The 20,684-nt window shown below is 49.8% G+C and overlaps 1 non-coding gene across 1 annotated transcript; it reads right to left on the bottom strand.

Annotated features, from left to right (window-relative positions):
• Nucleotides 1-10,486: 10,486 nt before the first annotated feature.
• On the bottom strand, nt 10,487-10,557 carry Trnag-gcc (transfer RNA glycine (anticodon GCC)). The gene has a single exon. It is a non-coding gene; the product is annotated as a tRNA-Gly (tRNA).
• Nucleotides 10,558-20,684: the final 10,127 nt, after the last annotated feature.

Genomic DNA, 20,684 nt, shown 5'->3' with positions numbered 1-20,684 from the left:
CTACAATGTTCTGGATGTGAATCGACGGTTCCAGAAACACTTGCGCCGAAAGATAAAAGCCTGCAGAGCCGACGCCGCGGCATTCGATCTCCGACGCTCGCTTGAGTACGTCACTTTGCTGACTGCTGCTTCGCCGCCCGTGTATTATTTGAGTTGTTAGGGGAGCACAAGTTCGCTCCAATAAACGTGTTTTCCTTCAAGACAACTGCGTTGTCTCTGGGTTCGTGACATCTGGTGAAGGTGCGGGGTACGCACCCTTTATGACGACCTCTGCAAGCGGCCAGCCCAGTCCAACTAGAGCCAGCCTCCGACTGCAAGGATTGCCGCCCGAGTTCGGCCTCCTGCCAGAAAGACCCAAGACAACGACTGCTGCAACCACCACCATGGTGCAAGAACCAACGTCGCCAATCCTGCTGCAGCAGCCCCGGGAACCGCCAAGATTCCGAGGAGCCCCCGCTGAAGACCCGGAGGAATGGTTGGAGAAGCTGGAGCGCGTGCGGATCTTCAACAGGTGGGACGATGAAGAAACCTTCCGGCATGTTTTCTTTTACTTGGAGGATGCAGCTCGAACTTGGTTCGAGAATCACGAGAGCGCCTTGACCAACTGGACGCAATTCAAAAGCGAGTTCCTTAAGACCTTCACGACCGTGGTGAGAAAAGAACGAGCTGCGCTTTTACTGGAAACTCGAACGCAACACCCGAACGGAGGAGTCGTAATCTTCGTTGAGGAAATGAAGCGACTATTTCATCGCGCGGACCCGGATATAACGGAAGAAAAGAAACTGAAGTTTCTGATGCGAAAATTGATTGATTGATTGATTGTGGGGTTTAACGCGCCGACGCAACGCAGGTGATGAGGCGCGCCGTAGTGGAGGGCTCCGGATTAATTTTGACCACCTGGGGATCTTTATCGTGCGCCGAAGTCTCGTACACTCTGATGCGAAAAGTAAAGCAAGAACTTTTTGCTTGTCTTGTCCACAATCCCCCAAAATCGGTGGCCGAATTCGCGTCCGAGGCGGCCGCCATCGAGAAGACGTTGGAAATTCGCACGAGGGAGTACGACCATCCCATCAATGCGCTAGTTGCGGACACGATCGATGCCGGGGCTCTTAGCTCTGACGCACTACGTCAGACAATCCGCGCTGTCGTCAGGGAAGAACTGCGGAAACTCTTCCCAACAACGCCGCAACCCCAAGTCACCTCTATGAGCGACGTGATCCGGGAAGAAATTCAACTCGCTTTGGGGACTTCTACGCCTTCCGAAGTACCCCGTGAGCCCCAAGCTATGACCTACTCCACGGCTGTTTGACAACCCCGCCCTGCTCCAACCTGACATCAAGAAGTCCCGCCGTACCACCGTCCACTGTCGCCCGCCCGATCCCCTGCAGGCCAATACCAGGCGCCGAGGAAGACGGACGTATGGCGAACCCCCGATAATCGTCCGCTGTGCTACCACTGCGGAGAGGCCGATCACATCTATCGTCGCTGCCCGTACAGGAGACTCCGACTGCGTGGTTTCTCCGTCGACGCCCCACGCCCCCGACCCGGCCAGCGCCCTACTGAGATCGACGAATACCTGTCCAACACCAACTGAGGACCAGCCCGCTTCAACCGATCGCCGTCGCCCTACCCATACCAGTCGCCCAATCGCCGTAGCAATGCTGATTTCGCACGTGGAAGGTCCCCCAGCCCACGCGGGGGAAACTAAAAGCAGCAACTTCGGGAGGTAAAGTTGCACAACGGCGGAAAAATGAAAACCCTCCAACGACGCAGCGACTCGCTGAAGTCCCTGATTCACGACATGCCCCGACCCCGACGACCCAGTCTAACCCTGACGTGACTCCCGACCACGACGACAGCAAAACGGCGCGACGCGTACCCGACATGACCGAACCTGCCGATGAGAATACAACGAAGACTATGACGCACAGTGCCAGACCGTCAACACGCAGAAGCCGAGATACGACGCCGCGACGCACCCGGAACTCGAAGAAGGCAGCGTCCGACGTTCAGCTGTCCATCGACGGCTTTGATGTAGCCGACTACTCAGTAATGAGCGGACCTTTTGCGTCCAAGCTGAAGAAAGTTATGACCAGATGGGACGGTCCGCACATTCGCACAGCAGGGGGCCACCTCGTGACGCCAAGTGGAACGTACACATCGCGCGTCACCATAGACGGCACAACGTACCCTGCAGCGTTCGTCATCTTGCCTAACTGCTCCCGCGACATAATTCTTGGAATGGACTTTTTGACGGACAACGGCGCAATAATTGATCTACAGACCAAGTCCATAACTTTTTCCTCCGATCACTCCATGACGCCGGAACCGAACCCCGAACACCGTGCTGCTTTAAGGATCGCCGATGATCATGTCACACTGCCACCCCGCGCAAGCGTGATGATCACCGTCTACTGTGAAGATGCTGATCCTGAAGTCGACGCTATCGTAGAGAGTGACCAAAGGTTGCTCCTCGACCGCGGTGTCTCCGTTGCAAGAGGCATTGCGTGCTTTACGCAACGCCAATCCCAAGTTTTGGTCACTAATTTCAACGAGGAATACCAGCATTTAAACAGGGGCACTGCAATTGCGTTCTTCGAAGAAACGCAAGAAGCAAGTGACGTGATAGCGGTTGCCGACTTTGGACGCGCACCCGAAGTTACCTTCAAGCTTCCGAATCCCTTCGACGTGAATCCGGCGTTACCGCAAGAAGAACGGAAGAAATTATTGGATTTGCTGCATCACTACAGAGAGTGTTTTTCGTCCAACTCAAAACTACGTTAGACACTTCTAGCGAAGCACCGAATAATAACCGAAGAAGGAGCCCGACCTACCCGACAGTCACCGTACCGCGTCTCTTCACACGAGCGGGAAGCCATCCGGACTCAGGTCGACGACATGCTCAGCGACGACATTATACAGCCCTCGAAAAGCCCCTGGGCTGCGCCCGTCGTACTCGTAAAGAAAAAAGACGGCACATTAAGGTTTTGTGTTGACTACCGGCGACTGAACAAAATCACGAAAAAGGACGTGTACCCCCTCCCCCGAATCGACGACGCCCTCGACCACCTCTGCCACGCGAAGTACTTCTCATTGATGGATCTGAAGACCGGCTTCTGGAAAATTGAAGTGGACGAGAGAGACCGAGAGAAGACTGCATTTATAACCCCGGACGGCCTATACGAGTTCAAGTTGATGCCGTTCCGGTTGTGCACGGCGCCAGCAACGTTTCAACGTGTCATGGACACGGTGCTAGCTGGCCTGAAGTGGCACACCTGCCTCGTTTGGTATTCTCCCGGACTTTCGACGAACACCTTGCAAGGTTGCAGTCTGTACTCGAGGCCATCCGTACGTCGGGGTTAACGCTAAAGCCTGAAAAGTGCCGCTTCGCGTACGAGGAACTCAAGTTTTTGGGCCATGTCGTCAACGGCGCTGGAGTCCGGCCTGATCCGGCGAAAACTTCCGCCACAGCGAACTTCCCAAGACCGAAAGATAAGAAGGGCGTGCGGAGATTTCTCGGACTATGCGCATACTACAGGCGCTTCGTCGCAAACTTCGCCCGCATTGCAGAGCCACTCACCCGCTTGACGAAAGATAGCCCCCCTTTCAGCTGGGAAAATGCCCAAGAAACAGCCTTCTGCGAGCTGCAACAACGCCTGCAAAGTCCGCCTGTGCTCGCGCATTTCGACGAAAACGCCGAAACGGAAATGCACACGGACGCCAGTGATATAGGCTTGGGCGCCGTCCTCGCAAAGCGGGTGCGAGAAAGTAATCGCCTATACCAGCCGTGGTCTGTCCAAGGAAGAAAGAAACTACTCAGCCTCTGAGAAAGAGTGCCTCGCGATTATATGGGCCATTTCAAAATTTCGCCCATACGTGTATGGAAGACCATTCAAGGTTGTGACAGACCACCATGCGCTGTGTTGGCTCACCAATTTGAAGGACCCCTCTGGCCGTCTTGGTAGGTGGAGCTTGCGCCTGCAAGAATTCGACGTTTACAGTAGTCTATAAATCCGGGAGGAAACACTCCGACGCCGACTGCCTGTCCCGTGCCCCCGTCGACCCACCACCACAAGACTCCGATGAAGACAGCGCGTTCTTCGGAGTCGTGACTGAGAGCGACCTGGCCACCCACCAGCGTGCCGACCCCGATCTACGCGTCATGATCGACTACACTCTAAGAAAAAAGGGTGTGGTAGTTTCTCCCTTAAGGGTGAAACAGGAATGCATCATATATTGCTCCCTAAGAGGTAGAAAGATTCTCCCTTTAAGAGGGAGGAGCGCGTTTCTCTCCCTAGGAGTGGAGGAAGATTTCCCCCTTTCGTGAGCTAATGGAGGAGCGTTCCTCCCCTGGCAGCGTCACCCGAGCAAGGCTTTTCATGCTAGAAAGGCCTAGCGTGCTGATCGGTTTGAGGATCGAGGAAGTACAAATACGTAGGTTTACTCTGGTTGTGTGCGCTTAAAATGCGCTACAATAACCAAGAAATTACCTACCGAGCACCAGAACTGCGGTTAGCAAGCGATGTCGCCAATCGTATACGCGCGACTTATTGCATTCGTCTCGCTGCGCGCCCCGCCTACTCGTTCAGAGCGAACGCGCCGCCGTAAACATAGTAGAAGCCATACCGATTGCTTTCAAAATGCCGCCTTTATTTCCGAAAGGCTCATAACCCCGCCATTCACAGCACACGAGATCACAAGCATCCAATGGGGCCGTTTGAGAACAGCCAGTTGTTGTTAGTCGCCTTACCTTGCTACAACCGATGCATCAAAACGCGGATCGTCTGCAATCGTAAATCTCAGCGCAAAGGCAATGCAGGAAACACGAAAAACGTATCCGTCGCTGTCGCACCCGTCCGAACGAGGAGATAACAATGCTCGCCCTCTAGCGTGCTCGAAGTAAAGCAGTCGTAAACGTTTTAAAATGACCGATAGATGACGCAAAAAAAAAAGTAGGGGTGGGGTGGGGCAGCTACCAAGCATCACCATCAGTGGGCACTTACATCAAGGCATTTCCTTGGTTTCCTTTATGGATAACGTATATTATTATTGCCAACATCACGGAGGCCGCATGTGGGCGGGCACATATTGGGAAGAAACATAGCCTAACACAGCGACATGCACTTCATTAAAGGCACTGCCAACGCACAATACACGCAACACACAACCGACACAACATCGCAAGCATAATACACGTATACACCACCACATATAGTACACTTTTGACATGTCCGCATGATCACAAGCCACAACTAAACATTGAAACAGCCACAAAGTATTTATAACCCTGATCGCCGAGAATGCAGGTAGGAACAATGAGCTTGTTGCTTGTTTCGATAACCCACGGCAGTGCGTGAGCCTTAGGTGGGTTTTGTTATTTCATGAAATGTAACCCGTGCAATTGCAAACTTTTATTAATTTGTCGTTTTGTAAGAAGCAGTAAAATATCTCAAAGAAGAAAAAACGTTTCACGGAACAGTACGGCAGGTATGTTTCAACCATTCAGCCAAGATGTTACCGAATGGGGGTCTTTTGTTGTTGGTAACTGATGCGTCAATATGCTGCGGTCTATGCTCGTTGACGAAAAAAAAAACACCGTACACAGCCGGTACGTCACAGAAGGGAGGAGCTTTGCGCCGGTGCAGACTGTCTTGCATGCCTAATCATGCGAACGGCAATTAAACTTCGCCGTTTGATATCTCGGACTACGGATGCGCTAGAAGAATTCTGCCAATTGAAACTGCGTAGAAACATGATTGCGTCTAACTTTACAATACAAACATGCCTGGTTACTGTATCCACTAAAAAGTTAATTATTCAATTTTTGTTAATGAATGCTCTGACACCAATAATTACCTCCTATTTATGTGTCCTCATGGGTGCATAACCTTAATTTAGAGGTCGTCTTCGCGTAAATCTAACAGCCCATTTAAACCTCAGAAATTGTTTGTGGTTTGTCGCCGTATGCAATTTGTATGCTTCTCACGAGCACAAAGAGCGGCAATAATCAGGGTTAGTTGCATAAAATGAGGGCAAGCATTACAACCGGCAGTTCACTGCCAAGCACAATTACAGCACGTGCAGTCGACCATTAGCGCATTTCTGTGTGTGGTGGCTCACAGGAATACTCTCATGTGTCTGCGCTCGCCTCAACAACCTATTCGACATGTCCATGTGAGATCCCTTCCCCAAATCGGCGTCCCAGTAACCGCTCGCTCAGTCGGTGTCTTTTGTTGTTGGTAACTGATGGGTCAATATGCTGCGGTCCGTGCTCGTTGACGAAAAAAGGGGCAGTTTGCTATCATCGCTGACCTCTTTTACCCTTGGGCGTCAGTATAAAACGTCCACAAATGCAGTGGGAACGTTGAACAGGGCGCAGGCGAGTCGCCCACAGCAAGCATGCATCGGTGCCCACAGAATGTGCTTCAAATACACGGCTGGCGAGCCGTGCGTTAGCGTGTCGGGCACATGGTAATAATAAAAAAAGACAGCGAGAAAACAAGCAAGCAGCACACCGCAGGGGAGGTGTTGCTCATAGTCGTCGTATGCGCCCGATCGGTGAAAGCCACAGTGCAACGATGAACGGTTTCGTTTTCGGGCGTCGGCGCCGACAGCAGATTGCAGACGAACCCGCCGCGGTGGCTCAGTGGCTACGGCGTTGCGCTGCTGAGCACGAGGTCGCGGGTTCGATTCCCGGCCGCGGCGGTCGCTTTTCTGATGGAGGCGAAAAGCAAAAACGCCCGTGTGTACGAGATTTCGGCGCACGTTAAAGATCCCCAGGTGGTCAAAATTAATCCGGAGCCCTCCACTACGGCGCGCCTCATCGCCTGCGTTGCGTCGGCGCGTTAAACCCTACAATCAATCAAGATTGCAGACGACAGGGGAGAATATTTCCTCCCCCGTTTCGGTGTTTCGTAGAGGCCGTACAGAGGGCGCTACGTGTAATTAGCTAAAGGGAGAAGCTCGCTGGTCCGGGGGAGAAAACCCTCGATTTCCTCCCTTTTTCTACCCTTTTTTCTTAGAGTGTAGGGGCCCCGCAACATGGGCCTTCATTCCTTATATTTGAAAAGGTTGGGCCATCCTAGCGGCGGACTACTGTCCTTGTTGAGTGAAATTACATAAAAGCGGAGGAGGGCAGCCCCCTGCGGTGTCATTGATTTTTGTTATTTTTGAGCATTTCCGGTAATTGAAAATTGGAGAAATTTTTACTTGATGCAGTATATATATTAGAAGAATTTGTCCTTTTTGACATGTTCGATGACATGATTGATACAGGTTTTGCAATGGGTAAAAACTTCCGAGTCTTGTGAGCGGAACCCTATGCGAATTCAAACGTCTTGTGTTGTACGAGCAGTCCTTTAAATACCCCTCGATGGCGACCGTCATTTTCTTAAATTTATTAGGAAAAAGGTAAATACTAATTTATGGAAGGATTCACCTTCCCATAAGGAGACTATGGACAACGACGGTGGAACACAGGCTTCCGTATGGGTGCCTTTGTTTTGAACAGCGGGGTCGAATTCCTTTGGCGTTTTGAAGCCTCCGTATCAGGCGCACGAGGTGGTTTGCTTTGCTTGGGACATGCACGTCCAGTCCGCATTGCCGGGGAAATAACTTGATAGCAGATGTCTCTTTTTTTCCCTTGGGTGCTATTCTAGAAGGCCCGAGTTTGAGCGAAACTCGGGCAAGGCGGAGCTGTGGTGGTAATGATAAGCTCATGATAATATTTGGGGGCAGGGTTAAAACGCTTTAAAATGCGATTCATGCTATTTGCTGATTATTCATGTGATAATCGGTCAAGGGCAGCGCGCTCCAAGGATGCGCGACTTGGGCGTGGCACATCTTTCAGTGCGTTCTCTCGTTCCACTGCTGCACTGGTGGCTACTGGGGGCAAGCAAATCCAACTACATTATTTTATTGTACTTGAACTTTGTTAATCTGTATTTCCCTACAAACGTCATTTTCTTTTTATTCCAGGCGTTCATATGAGCTTTTTGTTCGAAATTTTTCGTCCTAAGAAGTAGTTTCTGCCGTTGGTGGCAGACAGGGCAATCACGTGACTATGGCCGACTTGAAAAAAAAAAAAAGCAGGTGATAGAAGCGCGCCACATTCAAAACAGTTGTTGCTCGTATTACGCTATCGGAACCTTCCGCTTTTTGAGACAAAATTGCTTCGGCGCGGTCAAGTTTGCCTACGTGCTTTTAAGGCGAATGCATGGCGGTACGTATTAGCAACTTCTTACAGCGTACTTGCGCTTTTTTCCTCGCTTTCGTTTCCTTGTCTTTTGGCACTGATTAAGTTAAACGGCTTCTTTTCTGCTATTACGTGCTTGCGTCAGTTTCTTCTATTTCATTTGTTCGTCTTAGTGAGCAAGCAGACTCGACACGCCACAGCCTCCCTAGAATCGGGGTTCTGCGAGGGTGGTGAGCTCCTGTCCTACTTTAGTGACATCACGTCCAGGCTTCCCTCTGCACGCACTATTCTAGAACTGTTACTTTTCAAATTCACAGTGTTATAAATTTTGCGATCCGGGCATGTCAGTTCGTCAAAACTCCCTATTGCGGGCCAATCCCCCAAGTGGCCATGTGTTACTAAGGAAGGAATAGCGACAAGGACAACAAGTTTTCAGATTTTTGCTTTATTTTGTTTTGATCTTCACCGCTTTTGTTCGAAGATGCTCCCCACAGTCGTTTTTTTTTTTTCCACAGAGTTCAATCCCGTCATAACCCTCTCTTCTTTCACGTCCTTTCCACTGCGTCTTACCCTCCCTCTGGGGTCACCCGGTCACTTTAATTCTTAGCTCTCCCTTTTACTCGCTTTCCATGCTCTGCTTCCTGCCATACGACGGTGACGCTGAACAAAACCCGTTGAAATGTGTAAACTTCGCCTCTGATAATGGGCACGCGCCGTTGATTGCATTGTAGCGAGGATAATGAACAGATGCAACAGGCCATCAAGCTTTAGGGGTATGCGCCGTACCAGCATCGACCATGTGGAAGAAGAAGGCATGATTATTTCCTATCCAGACGCGGGGATATGTACCGAGGACGTGTCAGGGGAAGATGATGAACCCCATAAGGTGCATGGGTGAGAGACGAGCTGGGTTACGTCAACGCTCGGACCTGCGTTCCTATCGGCTTCACCTGTGCGAATTTCAGATACCGGGAAATAGGGCTAAAGATACAGATAACATCAGTTATTTTTTTAGATTATATATATGAAAAGATGGAAATTTCAAATAAAAGTCACAGGTTGACCAAATCACATAAACACGATGAATCAGAAGGAAATGATTTTAAAAAATCTTCAGAAATCCAGAGAATTGTCTACTAATGCGTACCATTCTTATGCTACTTGTCTAGAGTCAATGCCAATTATTTTCATTCATCTAAAATATGTTCAGCCAATTATCTCTATTTGCGCTATTATAACGATTACCAGTGGAACTTCCGCCAAATCTGCATTTTTATGGAAATGCAGGGCGTTAGACGGTTCTGCACTGTTCGCTATTTGTTGCTATTTTTCTTATGTTTTGGCTTTTGAAAAGTTTGTTCCACCAATTATCTCCATTTACCATATTATAACGATTACAGATTGAGATTCCGCCAAATCTGCATTCTTGTGGAAATGCAGGCCATTACAAGGTCCTAAATGGGAGGGGGGGGGGGGGTACTCGGCAAAGGATGCTACGCATTGAAATGAAGCAAACTGCACGACCGTTTGTGGATAGTTTCATTATGAGGTCGTGGTGAGTTGAGGCGCAAAAAGGAAATAATTTCATTTTTAGCTAGTTTTGTTGGTGTTCGTTTATTATTTTTACTTTTATTCATTCAGCCTTTTACTAATATTTATTTTTGTATTGTATTTTACGATTTCCTCCACCAATTATTTGCATTTACAGCATTGATGCAATAAATGTGTTTATTTCACCAATTAAGCGTTTTTTGGTAGGTGCAAGGCGTTACACAATCGATGCTTTGGGATACTCATCAAAGATTGATTAGGCATAAAAACAGGCCAGCTCAATATAGCAAATTTATTTACAATACTGCCAGTCTCCAAAGAGACCATAGCAGGTGGGCACTACAATATACAGTTACAAAGAACACTTAACACTTTAAGGATCGTAAATAGGTAAATAGGCAAATAATACGTAAAAAATAAAAATCTGCAACTTTCAAGTTTACAAACAGCAATTATGCACACCATACACAAAGTGCTACAAGTACAAGCTAATTTTCATGAAAAAATGACAATGGTAGTTTAACATTACGCACTATATGCACAACTGTCCACACCAAGAACGAGTGCATGTTGGTTTGCACGTCACAGAAAAGCAAAGACATATCAAGGACGCTAAGGGACGTTATTTTCAATTCTTGATAAAAAATTACGCCTTATTCGGTCACAGACCTAAGTTGATCAACGGAACTGCCGAAACTTGAGTAGGTAACTCTTTATAAACAAAAACGATTCTAAAATGTATGCGTCGGCCGGGAATCGAACCCGGGCCACCCGCGTGGCAGGCGAGTATTCTACCACTGAACCACCGACGCCGACGGCATGCATTGCGATGCGGGCGCGGCGAAGACATACGGGCGCTTGGCAACACACCGGAATGTAGGTCACGGCAGCGCCCCCAGTTTTCCTTGCACAGTCCTGCCTTTCCTGTCTGCATTGCAGTCAAACCGGCCGGCCATCCCAAGCCCAGCGTTTCATACCAAGATATAAAAAGGAAATATGGAGCTACTGCCTGTACGCCAGCATTCCATTGAACGTCACTCAGCGCCAACGGGAAAAATAGGTTAGCAGGGGCGCATGTAGAATTTTTTGCCCACAGAAGGCAACAATATCTGATGGGTTCTGAGTGACAGCAGTGGATATTGCCTGATAGTCGCTGTCCACGAGCGGGGCGAGAAATCACATTGCAGTTGCGCACCGCGATTTCAAAACTTCCGTGGCCTATAGAAAAAAAATGCAATGCGCTGAAGAAAATAGAGGGGTCTATCGGTTTTTAGGATAGAACGTATACGGAACCGAAGCAGATGTGTTGCGACAGGGCGAAAGCAGTGCCAAGGGTTTTTTAATACGTAGCATTCTTTGCCGAGTACCCCCACAGAGGGACCGTGTAACACCCTTCATTTCCAGAAAAATGCAGATTTGGCGGAAGTTTCACCTGTAATCATTATAATAGCGTAAATGAAGATAATTGGTCAGACATAATTTTGAAAAACCAAAAAATAAGAAAAATAGAAAAAAATGCCCAAATGTGGTGAGCCCGGTAGCAGAATTTCTAAAAAAATTGGCAGGAGTTCCACCGGTAATTGTTATAATAGCGTAAAAAGAGATAAGTGGTCGAACAGAACTTAAAAAAACAAAAAAAATCTGGTTGTTAAGAACTCACACTTTAGATAAGCGGCATAAGCATGGTATTCATTAGTAGACAATTCTCTGAATTTCTGCAGATTTTTTCATCATTTTCTTCTGATTCATCTTTTCAGTACACGGCGTTGCACGGATTTCTGCATCATCTGCCAGTTTTTTTCTGGACGTGAGGCTTTCGAAATAGAATGTCTTATGCTTGTGGTGAAGGCAGGCTTCGAAGTCTCACAAGCTTGTTACATCACGTGGGATTGAAAAATAACCGTAGGTAGGTAATATGATCGGTTGAATCACTGAGCTCTCCCTCCCACCCGTCCAGGGAAACCGAAGATTTCAAGGGGCGTCACGTCGCCCTCGCTGCCACCTACCCACCTGCAGAGGGACGTGTCTATTGAGTTTGCCATTGATGTGTCTTTCAAGAAATAAACCAAGAAATAAGGTAAGGGGTGTTGTATTGCCGAGATCGCACGCGTTCGCAGGTATGTCTGAAGATCTGATCAGTAACCTGATAACGTGTGTTCAGTGCACCCCCGTTGTTGCTAAAAAGTATGCATGACCACACGCTACCTCCTTTGTATTTCCCTTTTTTTATGCCAAAAAGAGGGAGGTTTGGAATTACCTGAAAAATGTAGGCAATCCCGAGTGAAAGCTTTTCAGACAAGATCTGCAGGGGAATTTGAATTGGAACACAAAGTTCGGAACAAAAGCAGGAGCAAATTATGTTCGGCTACAGTTAACTAAAGTCTTTTCGTTCACTGTACTTGAAGCTTCTCACAAGATAAGGGCGCGTAAACGATGGTATAGAGGAGAGTATAAATACGCCACACCTTGCGTATGCCATAACTAAACGTTGAGTAAAAACCTAGACACGTGCGACGTTCTACGCCAAGGCATTTCGCTTCTAAAATAAATGTGAAAACCGTCGGCGACCCGCGTTCTGTAATAGTTGGGACTTGTGCTCTTGTGACACACACAAGAGCCCAAGAGCACACACCCACTCACACGCGCGCGGACGCGCGCACACACAAGAACTGCCGGTTTTTGTGTGCACACACGAGAACTGGAAGTTTTTGTGTGTGCACACGCATACAAAAATTGCACACGCACAAAAACTGCCGCTTGGAGGTTATTCGGATGTCAAGTGGCAGACGGAAACGGCAACCACTACGCTATTTCCAAGTGCGGAGCTTAGGGGATCGCCTTGTAGCTCACTCGCTTTACCCCCAAGTAGAGCCACACTGGCGTTCCGTCGTATCGGCTGTCATCGTGGCGTAACCCAGAGGATTCGAAAGCCAAGCGGTTTATATAGTCATAAGCGTTCGAAACTCGTGAACCACTGACGGTTGTCAGACATCTCCCCGTTGTTTAGCGCTAAGAAAACTGTTAGTACAACTGAGGCAAAATATACTTAATTAACCGGCAGCGTCCGCGTTCATTTAGTTAGGAAACCTCGTTGGCTTGGTTTTTACGATAGCAAGCGAAAAAATTGGCCGCGTATCTGCTCCTTTCGTTGCAAATGTCGTCAAAAGACGATAGTCTTTGTAGACATTTGCCAAGGAAATGGCTTCCTTTGCTTTCCCGCTCACCTCTCATGCTGTTCCTGTACCGTCGCGCTCAACCGAAGGTAAACACGCTAAAGGTTTGCGCAAGGCGATTTGAATTTACCGCGTTCCACTGCTACAGGCCGGGTTCCTCGATGCCAGCGCTGCAGTACGGCGGAGACGCGCGTGAATGGAGGCTGCCGACTACAAGGTTTATAGAACCGCGTTGCCGTGCTCCACGTGCGTTCCAAGCAGAACGTGGAACCTAGCTAGTGGAACCTTTCGTTGCTGTTGCCGCGTGATTTTAAATGCAGAGCATTTCTTTAACTCGCGATGTTATGCGTCCGTAAGTCGGCGTCCGCAGCCAGCCAGCACGTGCGCCCCTCCCCCGCTCCTCCTCGCTCTCAACAACAGGTGCGGGCGCGCATGCGGGTGCTCCGGCGCTGAAAGAGGCGTTGCAGCAGCAGGTGCTACCTCCTCTCCCTCTACTGCGCGCGCTACGAATATTATATTGCCGCGAACCATACATTGGGTTTGTTTATTTGTGTTTTGCTTTTACCGCCCGGCTGCGCCGGTCTGTGTTATCTCTGCGCCAAGGGAAGCGCGTGTTCCATTCTTTCTTTCTGTGCCGCCTGTGTTATCTGTCGTGATAGGGAGAGCATTCCAATCTAACGTGAACAGCCCAGAATAATCTTCTTGGATCTACTATGTTCTCGATGTGAATCGACGTTTCGAGAACCACGCGCGCCGAAAGATAAAAAGCCTGCAGTGCGGACGCCGGAGCATTCGATTCTGCGACGCTCGCTGACGCATGTCACTTTGTTGACCGCTGCTTCGCCGCCTCTGTATTCTTTTGAGTTGTTAGGGGAGCACAAGTTCGCTCCAATAAACTTGTTCACACGAACGGGAAGCCATCCGGACTCAAGTCGACGACATGCTCAGCGACGACATTATACAGCCCTCGAAAAGCCCCTGGGCTGCGCCCGTCGTACTCGTAAAGAAAAAAGACGGCACATTAAGGTTTTGTGTTGACTACCGGCGACTGAACAAAATCACGAAAAAGGACGTGTACCCCCTCCCCCGAATCGACGACGCCCTCGACCACCTCTGCCACGCGAAGTACTTCTCATCGATGGACCTGAAGACCGGCTACTGGCAAATTGAAGTGGACGAGAGAGACCGAGAGAAGACTGCATTTATAACCCCAGACGGCCTATACGAGTTCAAGGTGATGCCGTTTGGGCTGTGCACAGCACCAGCGACGTTTCAAAGAGTCATGGACACTGTGCTAGCTGGCCTTAAGTGGCACACCTGCCTCGTATACCTCGACGACGTAGTGGTATTCGCCCGGACTTTCGACGAACACCTTGCAAGGTTGGAGTCTGTACTCGAGGCCATTCGTACGTCGGGGTTGACACTGAAGCCTGAAAAGTGCCGTTTCGCATACGGGGAACTCAAGTTCTTGGGCCACGTCGTCAACGCCGCGGGAGTCCTACCTGACCCGGCAAAAACTTCAGCCATTGCGAACTTCCCAAGGCCGAAAGACAAGAAGGGCGTGCGAAGATTTCTCGGGCTGTGCGCATACTACCGGCGCTTCGTCGCAAACTTCGCACGCATTGCAGAGCCACTCACGCGCTTGACGAAAGATAGCACCCCTTTTAGCTGGGAAAACGACCAAGAAAAAGCATTCTGCGAGCTGCAAAAACGCCTGCAAAGACCGCCCGTGCTCGCTCATTTCGACGAAAATGCCGAAACGGAAATGCACTCGGACGCCAGAGATATAGGCTTGGATGCCGTCCTTGTCCAAAAGCAAAGCGGCTGCGAAAGGGTAATCGCCTATGCCAGCCGTGGTCTGTCGAAGGAGGAGAAAAACTATTCTGCCTCTGAGAAAGAGTGCCTGGCTATTATATGGGCGATTTCAAAATTTCGCCCATACGTGTATGGAAGGCCATTCAAGGTTGTAACAGACCACCATGCGCTGTGTTGGCTCGCTAATTTGAAGGACCCCTCTGGCCGTCTTGGGCGGTGGAGCTTGCGCCTGCAGGAGTTCGACGTTACAGTCGTTTATAAATCCGGCAGGAAACACTCCGACGCCGACTGCCTGTCCCGCGCCCCCGTCGACCCACCACCACAAGACGCTGACGAAGACAGCGCGTTCTTCGGGATCGTGACGGAGAGCGACCTAGCCGCCCAGCAGCGTGCCGACCCCGACTTACGCGTCATAATCGAGTACCTCGAGGGATGCAACGTGTCCGTTCCTAGGACCTTCAAACGCAGCTTACCAGCATTCAGCCTGAGAAACTCCGTCCTCGTGAAGAAGAATTTCAGCACCGCAACAAGAGCGAATTACCTTCTCGTCATCCCCGCGGACCTTCGTGACGAAATTTTGGAAGCGTGCCACGACGACCCGTCTTCCGGACATCTCGGCACAGCGCGCACTATTGGAAAAATCAAGGCGAGGTACTACTGGCCCGGCCTTACCTCTGACGTCACCCACTACGTCCGGAGCTGCCGTGACTGCCAACGACGAAAAACGCCGCCGACAAGACCCGCCGGACTTCTGCAACCGATCGCCGTCCCATCGAGACCATTTCAACAGATTGGAATGGACCTTTTAGGCCCATTCCCTACGTCACGATCACAGAACAAGTGGATTGTCGTAGCGACAGACTACATGACGCGCTACGCAGAGACCGCCGCTCTTCCGAGGGGGACTGCACAAGAAGTGGCAAAGTTCTTTATAAGCCAAGTTGTGCTGCGACATGGAGCCCCGGAAGTCCTAATCACCGACCGCGGAACGGCATTTACTGCGGAGCTGATGCAAGGAGTATTACGCTACAGCAACACGGATCACCGAAGAACGACGGCGTACCACCCCCAAACGAACGGACTAACAGAACGTCTGAACAAGACAATCGCAGATATGCTGTCAATGTACGTTGACGTTGAACATAAGACTTGGGACGAAGTGCTCCCGTATGTCACGTTTGCGTACAACACGGCTATCCAGGAGACGACGCAGCTGACGCCGTTCGAGCTTGTCTACGGTAGAAGGCCAACTACGATGCTCGACGCCATGCTTCCGCACGTAGAAGACGACGACCTCAACGCCGACGTCCACGGATATCTTCAACGTGCGGAGGAGGCCCGCCAGCTCGCTCGAGTTCGTATAACGGACCAGCAGCTGGTGGATGCGGGCCGCTACAACCTCCGACGCCGAGACGCCGAGTACCAACCAGGGGATCGTGTGTGGGTTTGGACTCCCATCCGACGACGCGGACTCAGTGAGAAGCTCCTGCGACGGTATTTTGGACCCTACAAGATTCTACGACGAGTTGGCCAACTTACCTACGAAGTGATCCCCGATGGTGACTCCGGTACATCACGACGACGCACGCGGCCTGAAGTCGTCCACGTGGTTCGCTTAAAACCTTTCTACGGACGATGACGAACTTTTATTTTCATTTGTTCGGACTGTCGCTTATGTTAGCATCGGGTCGATGCACTCTTAGAGGGGGGGTAATGCCGCGAACCATACATTGGGTTTGTTTATTTGTGTTTTGCTTTTACCGCCCGGCTGCGCCGGTCTGTGTTATCTCTGCGCCAAGGGAAGCGCGTGTTCCATTCTTTCTTTCTGTGCCGCCTGTGTTATCTGTCGTGATAGGGAGAGCATTCCAATCTAACGTGAACAGCCCAGAATAATCTTCTTGGATCTACTATGTTCTCGATGTGAATCGACGTTTCGAGAACCACGCGCGCCGAAAGATAAAAAGCCTGCAGTGCGGACGCCGGAGCATTCGATTCTGCGACGCTCGCTGACGCATGTCACTTTGTTGACCGCTGCTTCGCCGCCTCTGTATTCTTTTGAGTTGTTAGGGGAGCACAAGTTCGCTCCAATAAACTTGTTTCTCCTGCAAGACAACTGCGTCGTCCTTGGCTTCGTGACAATATACTCGTTGCCCGAGCGAAGGATCCGCGGCCCGACGTTGACGTTTGGCCGCGGCGTCTCGTGCACGAAGTTCGGCGTCGGCAGCGCGCTTCAGACGCTTGCGTTCGGCGTCGGCAGCGCGCCGTCTCGATCCAACCGATTGCCCCGCAGAGAGGGTGGGGTGCAAACGATGGCAATAAATAACACGTTACGTACTTACGTCTCTCGTCTCTCTCTCTCTCTCTCTCTCTCTCTCTCTCTCTCTCTCTCTCTCTCTCTCTCTCTCTCTCTCGTCTCGCAACCCAACTACCCAACCCCTACGACAACAACTACAACTACTACCGCCAACTACCACAACCTACGCCACGTGAGCACCCCCAATGCTCTGCATTTACTCGTGTCCCTCGCGCGGGGGCATGCGACGGAGGATTTTTTTCATATGCCGCCAGGAGGCGGCGGTTTTCTGCAGTAGATGAGAATATCATTTGCTATCGAAAAACCAAGCATCCATGAATTTTTTAATAAAGAAACACTGTAAATATCCCTTGTGCACTAATTTACTGTCTTATATTTGCGTAATCTCTTGTTCTTGTTCAATAAAGTTGAGAAGTATGAACATATAAACCGGGCTTAGACGTTTACATTTGGCTGTGAGTATATAAGACTATTGCGCAATATCAATTTTACTTTGGCCGGGTGGTTGAATCGAGTTACAGACAGACAGACGGACAGACAGACATACAGACAGACCAACATTTCTGGGTTTAAGTAGCCCAAGAAAGACTATCTTCTTTAAAAAAGTGGCAGTGCAACGCCGGCACGTTGGGAAGGAAAAGTAAGCACAAAAAGAACAGAACTCCCGCCGCCGCAGTTTGAGGCAGGGGACGCGAGCACTGCGAATGCGGGAAATTTGAATTGTATTGGGTGACAGCAGTGAGCGGATAACGGCGCTACAGCCCATTATGGCGAATCGCTGCTCTGCCCTTCCAACAACTTTCACATTGAGTGGAACGGCTTTAATTGTTTAGGGATACGACATCAGCGTCCCTTCCAGATTGCGGGGTTTTTTGGCTTCAGCCCCACCTCGAATGCCCCCCGCCCGCTATTGAAAATGCCTTCGCTCTTGCCACTACTCAAACATTCTAGTTCACTGTATCGTACGGCTCCAGGGCGGGGGGGTATCCTGCAGCTTTTATTGAGTTTTTGAGCCCTCGCCATGTCCCCTTCTGCCGTGCACTTCACGCACGCCTGCGGCTCATCAAATGCGGCAGCCGTGAACTCCGGCGCCCTGCCGCTCAATATGCGCGCTCGATGACAGCAGCGCGTGCACGCGTGTGTCACATGCGATAAGCAGGCTCGTGGAAAAATGACAATCGCCCTACACCCGCTGAAAATGTACCGACTGGAAGCACGCATAGCTTTTATTCATTATTGCGTGTTCTTTTTTCGTCATTCTCTTAATGCTGCGAACTGTGTACGTACACTCGGCGTTGCTAAGGTATAAGTGTGGACTGTAAAGTGTCACGCAAGGGGAATTTCGGCATTCACTATCTGCTTTTATCGGGATGACATGGGCGTGTAAAGCAGGGACGGCGAGAGCAGTGAACAAACACACACACACAAAAAAAGAAGGGTGAGAACACGCCCCAGAATCTCTACATTCACGCGGATGCACGCGTCTGCACTCTGTATAATTACTTCGCGCAGCCGAACTTCTCAGCTCCCCGAACTAACTTTTGTTTCTCTTTCTGGAAGCCTACAATTAAATACCAGCTGATTTGAAATCAGCGAAAATAAGGAGTCATTGTCATTATGAGATGAAAACACATCATTTTCTACACGAGAAAATAAAACCGATCCGCGCGTGTGAGCCATTAAATCCTCGGTATTTCGTGGATACGTCGTATTGTTAGCGGGAATAATTTTTATTGTTATGGTCAAGAAATACGTTCGTAGAATAGCAAAATGCTGGGTAATAATTTGAAGGAGTTCGGAATGATTGTCGAGTTAGCAGTTCATCAAGAAAATACACAGCGAACAAATGGAGGGAATGACAACACGGGCACTGCTCTAAACTAAAGGTGATATTGCAACCCAAGCTACAATGTGGCGCAGTAACAAGGCGCGTGTGCATAGTTTATCTCTTTGTGCGTGTTGAATGAATCGTTACTGAAACATTAGGCTATGTTGAGACTACCGACGTAACAGCCATATCGTGAGCTATGGACGTAAAAAACGGCGTGTCACGCAGTTTGGTTGGCTGAGACGTGAAATGACGTCATCCTTTAAAAATATTACGAAGGTTGCGGCAACAGTCTGAACACGGCCTTAAACGTATTTGCGGAAGTTAATTTTTTACGCAGCACAATGGACGTCTGGCTGACACTTGATTGTAACTGTACAAAGTTCGCTAATCCTTCGGTCCTTATGTTGAGGCTCCGCCTCCGTGTTTTTAAATAAAGACACATATACAGGCCTTGCAATGCGCTGGCCAATTGGAACCGGCATAGCTTTTTACAAATGAGGAATGCTCTCTCAAACGTGTGCTAACTTATAAGCGCCCTCTTTGTTAGCGTACACTTACGAGACCATTCCTCACGACACAAGCTATATTTATAAAATGCCGGCTGGCTGGCCAGCCTTTATAAAATAAAGGCTGGCACCTACAGCTTTCCTCGGGTGCAGGAGATAGACACGGTACCAGGTCGCAATCACGTCATGTGGCCATTGCAGTCAAATATTTCTGGTAGGAGATTCGCTGATCCCAATGTCCTTGTGCTTTCTTGTACCCCTGCCGCAGCAGAGTATCGACGAAGGGAAAACCTCTCAAGGGCCTCGATACCTTCCCGCGGCGCCCCCTCCTGGCCGCTCTGGTCTGTATCATAAAGTTTCTGAATACTGAGAAACTCTATGGTCTACATAACCATCTTGCGTGCTCTCCCGACTCTCGGCTGGCAATGATACGTGGCTTATTTCTTCACCACCTGTGAACCTTGCCTTCCCGTAAGTTTTCGACCACTTGACAGTCTGCAACGCAGCCACAACCTAAGAACCAGCGAAAATAAGTTCGCACCAGCTTTTGCTTACAATAATTGATTAAATAGTGAAATGGGACGTCACGCATATGCCGGTGCGCGGGCGCCTCCATCCGCGAGTGGGGCGTAGGTTCGAACCTCCGATTGGGGTTTTAAGCGCCGAGGCTACACCTAGGCTACGGCGAGCGCCGTATGGGAATGTTGCAGGTTAGTTTAGACCCCCTGAGCATCTGTTACACGTACCGGAATCCCGACACAACCGTGCATTCGTATTTCGCTGTCATCGAAAACGATCGCAGTGGCAAGAATGGAATGACTGGGTGAAGGCAAAAAAATAACAAGAAACGATATTGCAGTCTGAAGGCACATTTGCAACGTTTAAAGGCCAACTGCACTCAAAATTTCGACTTCTTGAAAACCCTATTTCCGTATAGTCTGCTTAAAAAGAAAGCAACATGCAAAATACAACAGCTGAAATACGCACGTGGACGCCGCAAGCGGCCAGCAAAAATCGGCGATTTTGAAACCGAAACCGAGGAGAGCGCGGCCATTGCAGTGACGTTGCAGCCGTCCAGCGAGCGGCCGGACGGTCACCAGATCGGGAGAATAGAGAGTTTTAGCAGTACGTATGCTCCGTTCGTTACGTTCGTTACGTTGCTACCGGGTTTACCGGGACCCGACTGAGCATGCGCCATTTGTTCCGTACGCGACCGGCGTCTCTCCCGGCGCTCTGCTTCCGTGTTACCGTATCCGGAGCCCGCAACCGGCTTGCTCGGGTGTTAGAAACTTTAGGCTTA

Source organism: Haemaphysalis longicornis, unplaced genomic scaffold, assembly GCF_048455015.1.
Source record: "Haemaphysalis longicornis isolate Haplotype H1 unplaced genomic scaffold, Haemaphysalis longicornis Haplotype H1 scaffold_1, whole genome shotgun sequence".
NCBI classification, from domain to species: domain Eukaryota; kingdom Metazoa; phylum Arthropoda; class Arachnida; order Ixodida; family Ixodidae; genus Haemaphysalis; species Haemaphysalis longicornis.
This window is presented reverse-complemented; position numbering and strand designations above follow the sequence as displayed.